At 29.4% G+C, this 9,174-nt stretch overlaps 2 non-coding genes across 2 annotated transcripts; both read left to right on the top strand.

The window, feature by feature from the left end:
• Window positions 1-8,143: 8,143 nt before the first annotated feature.
• Window positions 8,144-8,219, top strand: LOC125869499 (small nucleolar RNA R160). The gene has a single exon (XR_007446861.1). It is a non-coding gene; the product is annotated as a small nucleolar RNA R160 (small nucleolar RNA).
• Window positions 8,220-8,400: 181 nt separating this feature from the next.
• On the top strand, window positions 8,401-8,480 carry LOC125869500 (small nucleolar RNA R160). Its single transcript, XR_007446862.1, has one exon. It is a non-coding gene; the product is annotated as a small nucleolar RNA R160 (small nucleolar RNA).
• Window positions 8,481-9,174: the final 694 nt, after the last annotated feature.

The raw sequence follows: 9,174 nt of genomic DNA, 5'->3' as shown, positions 1-9,174 counted from the left end.
TGCTTTCTTGGTTTCAAAATAAGTGGTGTATTTAGTTTGATCACATTAGAGTTATTTAAAAACAACTCATTCGTAATATATATGTATTTAGTATATATATATATATATATATTTATTTATTTATTTATTGATTTAACACTTTTTTTATTAATTTAATATATTTTTTAAGGAATAATAAATAAAATGATAAATTTATGACACCATCTTTTGAATATGATATATTTCAGTGTTTTAAGAAATGACTATAGTTTGATAAATGATTTATTGACTTTCTAAACTAGACATTGATTTTTAGCATAATAAATAAAAGTATATGAAGGGAGCCATAATTTAATTTTAAAATATTTATTTTACTTTTAATAAAATAATTTATAGTGACATAAATATTCACAACTTATTTTAAACCATACATTTAAAAATATTCCTTTATTTTTTCATCTCTATGGCCAATAAAGCATGTTCACTTAAATTGGAATGATGGGATCTTCACAAAATATTTTGATATCCATATATTATTTCGTTATCTAGTAGGAAAATAAGTTAAAATATACTATGTGCATAAATATGCTTATACTAAATAAAAAATATTGGGATTGTATTGTCTTATTTCATTTTAATTCTTTTAGATTCAAATTGATCAGACTTCATCGTCTTTTAAATCTCAAATCCTTTATATGTGGTTTCACATTTTTCCTTTATTATCTATTTCATATTTTTACTTTATTATCTATGGTATATTCTTTAATGGAACATGAAATTTTTAATCATTTTATAGCTGAATAATATGTTCATTGCATCTAATATTCGCCTAATGTGTGAAATATTACTCAAAATTATAATTTTATTATGTATAAGACCTGAGTAACGATGAGGTTTGATTGGCTTGGTTATGAAAGAATCAAATTAAATATTTTTTCATTTCAAAATAAATGAAATTTTGTAGTGTTACTCATGTCTTAAAGAAAATAAATTAAAGACATTAAATTATATGATGATTTGTAAATATCACCTTTTTGCTTCTTTCCAATCTTTTCTTAAAATTAGAGATCGTCAATAAAACCCATTAAAAAGAAGAGTAATTTTGGAGGAAAAAACAACTAATACATTTTTTAATTTTGAAAAAATCATTCATTTTAAATCATTGAAAGGTGAAAGAGGTAAATCATATATTTTTTTAAAAAGAGAAGTATTGAAAACACCCCTAAATTGACGTGAATTATTAGTTTTATTCTGAACTATTGATAGCCTTAAAAATAACTCTTTATTTGATTAACTAAATTTAATTAAATAGTAAAATACACCTCTAAATTCTCGCTAAGTTCAACACTTCTCTCGGTTTTTTATTAAGTTCTTCATGGTCCTACCCGAATATATTCGAGACCACTTGTTATGTCAAGTGTGATGTGGCAGATCGGGGATGTATCAAAGTTTAGTTAGTCGAATAGAGAGGTATTTTTTTAGGTTAATTGTTAATAATTCGGAGACTTAACTAATAATTTATATCAAATTCAAAAGTGTATTCAATACTTTTATCTTGAAGAAAATTAAGTTCAGAAAGCTGATTGTAGTACTCTCGCATAGTATGAGGAGGTGGGACAGCGATAAATAATACTAAAATTCCAGAGACGCATCATATACTTTCTCCGTCCCATATTAGTAACTTTAATTTGTCAAGTAAATATATTCACAAAAATAACAACTAAAATTTATTGTCATTTATTTCGTGAAGTAAACGTTATCTAGTACATTATATTGATGCTCCAAATTAAAATATAATCCAAAACCTTAATATATTTATTCACATTTGCAAAACCCTCCCCAACACAATGCATGAGGAGTTAAACATGCATATAGACAATCTTCATTACTATTACATGCTTGTTCTGCCATCACATCTGCAAGAAAAGATAAAAATAAAAATAAAAATTAGTAAGCTCAAATACATATATTGTTAAAGAATATATTTATATAAATTGTATATATGTATATTTATTTATTTATTTATAAAACAAGAACAATTATTTAATTTTATCGACTAATTAAATATATTCATCTTATATGTGTTATATAAATTGTTACGTACCTTCATAATCAGTGGAGTATATCTTGGATGATGAACATATGCAAATCCCATTAATACAATAAGGAGTTCCTGATGCGCAGTCTACACAATCTGCGACAGTCTTACACGTTTCTTGTTGTCCTAATATCATATCTGAATATTAAAAAAATCGTTATTAGTAGTTATATACTTTATATATTGATGAATTTTTGGAGGACCAACTAGCTTGTTATGTAAATTTCGACACAGAAAAAGATGAAGATATCCTTACCACATGAAATGATCAAGAAGGTTATTATTAAAAACATAGTCCTTGAAGTCTTGTCCATATTGCCTAAGAGAATGTCTTTCTTTTCTTTTTATTTTTATTTTTCTAATTTGCTTATTATTGCAACATTATAAAGTACAAAGAGATTTATTAAGAGATTTAAATAGTCATATTATTTCTGATTTCTTTCCCAATTTTTGAAATTTGATTAGTTGTCAAAAAGAGATCTTTGGTCTATGGAAGATGATCATCAAAGAATAATGTAGGGGTTAAGCTAAGTAACAATATCTAAATTATGAAAAAATTATCAATTAGACACCTAATGTATGGGATTTTATGTTTAAATTATAGTTTCTCCATTTATGCTATAAATCCAACTTACATGATATTTTCATTATTATTTGTTGGTTCATTACTTATAGGGGTGTACAAAACCGAACCGCAAACCGAACCAAACCGCGAACCGAGTCAAACCGAAAAAAAAACCCGACTAGTGGTTTGGTTTGGCTTGGTTTGGTATTGAAAAAAAAAACCCGACTATATTTGGGTTGGTTTGGTTTTAACTAAAAAAAACCAACCCGAGACCAAACCAACCCGACATTATATATGTAATTTTAAAATTTTATTTTATACATAAAAATGTTTATTAATATATAATTTATATATTTTTCTTAATCTTTCTCACAATTTTTTGTTTAATATTAGTGGACTTTGGGCTACATTGTTGACTTGAGCCCACTTGTTATTTTTAGGAATAAACAAAAGCCCAAATAAATTATACAATTCAACTAGCCCTTTAATATTCTCTTTCTCATTTAACAAAGGTCATTTAGGTCAGCAGCTCAAAAATAGCTCTTCACCTTCAAAGACTTAGTCACTGTTAGGTTTTACTCATTAGCTATTAGGACATATATTGAGCTCGTCTTTTGGATTTTAGTTCAAATCGTCATCAACTCATCTTAATCTGGGTAAGTAATTGCTACTAACTCGTTTTTAGATATTTTTCTTGTATTGCCATTGTCAACAACATCACATTTTTGGGTAGTTGAATCATAGATATAAACCTAAAAATTATACATCTTGGTGTCCATATCTATGGTGTGTTAAGCTTAGCAACAAGATGATAAAGATGATGATAAATTTTTTGTATATAAGTTTCACTTATTTCTCTCTTTACTTATGTTGTTTCAATGCAATGAAAAAGGGGCAAGTGTTCGACTCATTGCTTTTGGTTCCATTTGTATGGAGGTTTTTGTACTGTAAACATTGTGATGGTCCGCAGAGATAAGGAAAAACAAGTGATAGAGATAAAAATTTAAGAGACTATTAGATTTGATAGCAGTAGCCAGTAATATACATCATACTTTTCTAACCAAATATTTTGTACTATATTTGTATCTGTTTTGGTTTCAAAGTGAAATATACTTCTAAGTCTTGTGCACAATACTTGAATGGAAGTCTTGTTGAAACACAATCTTGTATCAGAATACTAATAACTATTGTTATGTATGTGCAGAAACTTTCTTTTTGGATGGAAACTACACCTTCTGTAACGGATGTAGAGGTGATTAATAATATTCCTTCAACTATGTCGACAATATCTCAACAACAAGGCAAAGTAACTCCACATCGACGCATACCTCCTAAGAAGCAAAAAAGAGCAGCTCCTCCGGTCACTCCTAACTCTGGAACTACAGGTAGAGAAACATCTCAAATTTGGGATCATTTCTCCAAGTTTATTGCTAAAGGAGGTAAATGTAGGGCAAAATGTAATTATTGTACTAAAACATTTGCTGCCGACAGTGTCAATGGGACAACTACGTTATGGAATCATTTAACTGTGAAATGTCTCAAGTCTCCATTTAAGTCCGATAAGTGGCAAACAACATTAAAACCTATCAAAAGAGGTTGGCCAGAAGGTGGTTCCACTGAAAAAGGGGTTTTTAATATGGATGAAATTAAGAGAGCAATTACCGAATTTATAATTATTGATGAACAACCGTTTAGGGCTGTTGAGGGAGAAGGATTCAAAAAATTAATGGCTAAAGCCTTTCCAAATTTTGAAGTACCTTCTCGTGTAACTGTTGCTCGACATTGTCTAAGGATTTATCAAGAAGAGAAAGAAAAGCTTAAGGAGCTTATAAAAAACCAACGTGTTTGTCTTACCAGTGACACATGGACATCAATCCAAAATTATACTTATATGGTTGTCACTGCACATTGGATTGATGATCAATGGAATCTACAAAAGAGAATTCTTAATTTTTTTCAAACATCAGATCACAAAGGTGAGACTATTGCCAAGGGGATTGAGGATTGCTTATTAGGTTGGGGCATTGAGAACTTGTTTACAGTGACCTTGGATAATGCAACCGCAAATGATGCTGCCATTAAGAGTTTAAAGGGGCGTATTGAAGATTGGAAAGGTGTAATGTTTGAAAATCAGTTTTTACATGTTAGATGTAATGCTCATATTTTAAACTTGATTGTAAAAGAGGGGCTGGATGAACAAATTGAGCCTATTTCTCATATAAGAAGTGCTATAAAATATGTCAGGTCTTCTTCTTCAAGATTTGCTACTTTTAAGTCCGTTGTTGAGAAAGTTAAGATTGACACCCGTGGTCTTGTAAGTCTGGATGTTGAGACTAGATGGAACTCGACATACACAATGTTGGATAAAGCTTTGAAATTTGAAAAAGCTTTTACAAGAATGTATGTGGATGACCAGAATTATCAAAAGCAATGTCGAGAAATAAGTACAACAACAAAAAATCCATCAACAGATGATTGGAAGAATGTGAAAGCTTTTGTGAAGTTTCTTAATATTTTCTATCAGGCAACTTTAAAATTTTCGGGCAGCTTATATTCTACTTCTCACTCTTTCTTTCATGATTTTTTCAATCTCCGAAATGATATTATCAAGTATACTAAACATGATGATCTCATTTTGGTTGATATGGCAACAAGAATGAAATCCAAGATGGATAAATATTGGGGTAAGTTTGAGAGTATGAATATGTTACTGATGGTTGCTGTTGTGTTGGATCCTAGATACAAGATGCAATATGTAGAGTATATTCTTTCTATTGCATATGGCTCTTTGATGGGAAGATTAAAGTCTCAAGATGTGAGAGATGTTTTGAATCTCTTATATAATCACTACAATTGCTCTTGCTCTGAAGATCCTAACGAAAATATTGAAAATGATAATTGTGTGATGGGTGAATCTAGTGATTTGTTGCAATCTCAGTGGGAGAAACACATGAATAAAGAGGGATTTGTTGTAAAAAAATCTGATCTGGAAATATACTTGAAAGATGATGTAGTGAAGATCAATGATTTTAATATTTTGAGTTGGTGGAAAGTTTCGTCCAGTAGATACCCAATTGTTGCGAAAATTGCTAGGGATATCCTTTCTATTCCTATTTCTACTGTTGCATCTGAGTCAGCTTTTAGTACAGGTGGTCGAATTCTTGATAGTTATCGAAGTTCTTTATCTCCAAAAACGGTAGAAGCGCTTATTTGCACTCAACAATGGCTACGATCGCCTTCTAAAGAATGCAAGCTTGAAGATATATTAGAGGAAGTCCAAAAAATTGACGAAATTGAAGAAGGTAACTTTATATATTCTAATTGTTATTAAAAATGATTCTCTGCTTTTGAATTTTATTTAGTATTCAATTTGTTTCAGTTGTTTCAGAATACCCCGACTCACCTTTGAGGATTGATTAGCCAGTTGATGTACTTTAATTTCACTACATGGAACAAAGGTATTAGTTTATTCTTTTGTGATTGTTAATTACCTAATTACTGTTTGCTCTAAATAGCAATAAGAACTAAGGACTAAACATCAACCTAGTTAATATGTTGCTAATCAACTTAATTGATTTGTATTGTCTACTTTGCAGATGCAGGCTATGGTTTTTGGAAAATATGTAAAGAAGATCTCACTTCAAAAATGTTTTGTTCCTCTAGGTACAAGGTCCTAGGTTGTAATTAATGATGGTGTAGAATTTAAAGACTTGAATGTAAATAACTCGTATTAACTTTTGATGACAATATTTTGACTATGCAAAAATTGTTTAAGTCACTATGTTACTTTCATGAATTTCTCTAATGTATAATGAATCACTCTTGATTATTGATATTATTTTATGATTTGTCCAAAATAGTAATAGTAGTAATTTTTTGAGAATTTGTGTTCCAAATAGAATGGAGAATTGCCTATTGAACTCATGGGCTTGCAATGCCAAAAGAAACTACTGAATGCTTTTCTAGGATGAAAAATCATGTTAGTGTTCGACGTTTTTTTTAAATCACTGAAAGAACACTAGTTCTTTAGTCTTTATAAAAAAACCCGAGAAAACCCGAATAACCCGAGAAAATCGAATAACCCGAAAAAACCCGAGATTGAAAAAACCCGACTATTATTGGTTTGGTTTGGTTTATATATATTTTAACCCGATACAAATGGTTTGGTTTGATTTTTAAAAAACCCGAACCAACCCGGTAATGTACACCCCTAATTACTTATTTGGTTTTATTTATACATAACTTATACTCAAAATCGTAAAGGTACTATATATATATATACTGATAATTTTTATAATTAAATTCTTCAACAATATATGTATTGGCCCATACTAAATTTCTTTTATGATCTTTCTTGTAGATGATCATGTGCCTTGTAAGAGTAAAGAAGATTGTGGTATTTCATGTGATAAGCCATTGTGTTGGAGAGGGTTTTGCAAATGTGAAAGTTTAGGACTTGGATTATATTTTAAAGAGTATCATCAATGTACTATATAATGTTTACTTGATGAAACAGATGGTAATAAAGTTTAGTTGTTATTTTTGCGTATATATTAACTTGACAAAGTTTTTCGTAATCAGATAAGCTGAATTGTATACAAAGACAAATTTAGATTTGAGATTTTGGATGCCAAAAGTAATTGTTTTTTACTCTTTTCCGATTAGTTTACTATAGTTAAGAGGTAATTTTACTTTTAATAAACCAAACCAAAATTAGGAGTGACAATTTGATGGGTTATGTCATATTTGGACGAGTAATAATGGATCAAGATAACAAATGGTTCAAAATTTAATCCAACCCAAATTTGCTTGGATCAAGACAGATTGTGTAATGGATAATAAAACGAGTCAAGCCCCAGTCCAATTCAATTCAATTTTGATAAGTTTTAATTATCCTATTTATTCTTTACAATATTTTAGTACCTAACATTTTTTTAATTGTGACTATATACAACATAACAGATTTTTTTAAAAACTTAAAAATATTTTGAAAAGATCCCCCTCGAGTTAATTTGGTTACAGATTAATCTAATATTTAATAAATTGAGCTAATTAACTAGGTGTGTCAATAACCCATCCAAACTTAAACGGGTTGGAGGGTTGGGTCGGATTTTACCAACTCCAACCAAAACGCCCTAATATTTTCCTATAAATAACATTATCAATTCAAGGCCTGAAGAGCGCCGCCATGGCTTCTAGCTATCAACTTTTTTGAAGAAGGATTGCTTCTATTTCTAGTAGGTAGATCTATATATATTTATTTTTTTAGAATAAGATCTTGAATTTTATTTTTTGCACCAAATAGCCCTTTGCAATTATAAGGTTTATTGCAGAGAAAACACGAGATAAAGGTTTTTTCTGGTGCCAAATTGATTTATTTTTGGTAAAATTTTTGGCTGAATATTTAGTCAATTTATTCAGCTCTACTTTGCCAAAATAAAAAAATTCTTTTTTTTGAAGTTGTTTAAATTTTGTGTTTATGCTTGAATTTAAGACTGGAAAGCAAAATGATGAAAATATTTAAGCTGAATTATATGTTGAAATTCATATATTAGCCTTCAAAGTTCTCTGATTGCATTGATTTAATCATTTTCTTAATTGTGGCTACGTCAAATCGTTTATGCGTTCGGCGTTTTTGTCACTAATTTCTTTGTATTCAATGAATTTTTTAAGTCACTAATTGGGGGATTGGTTATTATTTGAAAGACTTATTTGTTTATTTCTTATTTTTGAATGGAATTTACTTGAAAAGTGGCAAATCAAAATGATGAAGAACTGTTAGCTGAAATTTGTATGTTGAAGTTACATATCATATGCCTTTCAAAGTTCTCTGATTGTGCTACTTTGATAACCAAGAATTATTTTTTTTGAGCTTTCTTGTTATTTGTAATAATGTTGAAGGTCTTTGGAAACTTTATTGTTTGTTGTTTATTGTGCTTCGATTATTGTATTATTTTGTTGTAATTATTGTTCGGAATGCTTTCAATAGTGCCTTTTTCTATTGAAATGAACCTCCTAGAAAGCGTATGATAAGGTTTATATACATTTTATTCTCTCCCAACCATGGGTGGAGCCACCCTTTAAAATAGTCTTTTATGTATATATAGTAGACGGTCGAATTTTTGATTCCGTTGGTAGAATAACTTAAATTATGAGTTAAGCAAAGCCATAAGGAACTTTAGATAGTTCTCTATTTAAGTTTTCAGCTTTTGATATACTTTGAGGCTTTGCCTTTCGAAGCATTTTCTATTTCTAGTTTGCATTATTTTTGGATTGTGGCTAGCGTGCTTTGACTCTTTGAAGATAATTATTGAAATTGAGCACCAAAATACATGGTCTGTCTTATTATACTATCGTCAGACTATACGAGCATGGTGCTACATTAAGGTTTTTCTTATTATCTGTTGCTACTTGTACTTTTCATGTAACACTAGTGGCAAAAGATCTTATGAGAATAAGAAATACATCAATTTTTATGTGTTCATCGCTGTCTGACCTGTTTTGTTTGTCTAATTTCTTGAAATTTGATTAA

The sequence above is a fragment of the Solanum stenotomum genome, chromosome 6 (genome assembly GCF_019186545.1).
Source record: "Solanum stenotomum isolate F172 chromosome 6, ASM1918654v1, whole genome shotgun sequence".
NCBI lineage: Eukaryota > Viridiplantae > Streptophyta > Magnoliopsida > Solanales > Solanaceae > Solanum > Solanum stenotomum.
This window is presented reverse-complemented; position numbering and strand designations above follow the sequence as displayed.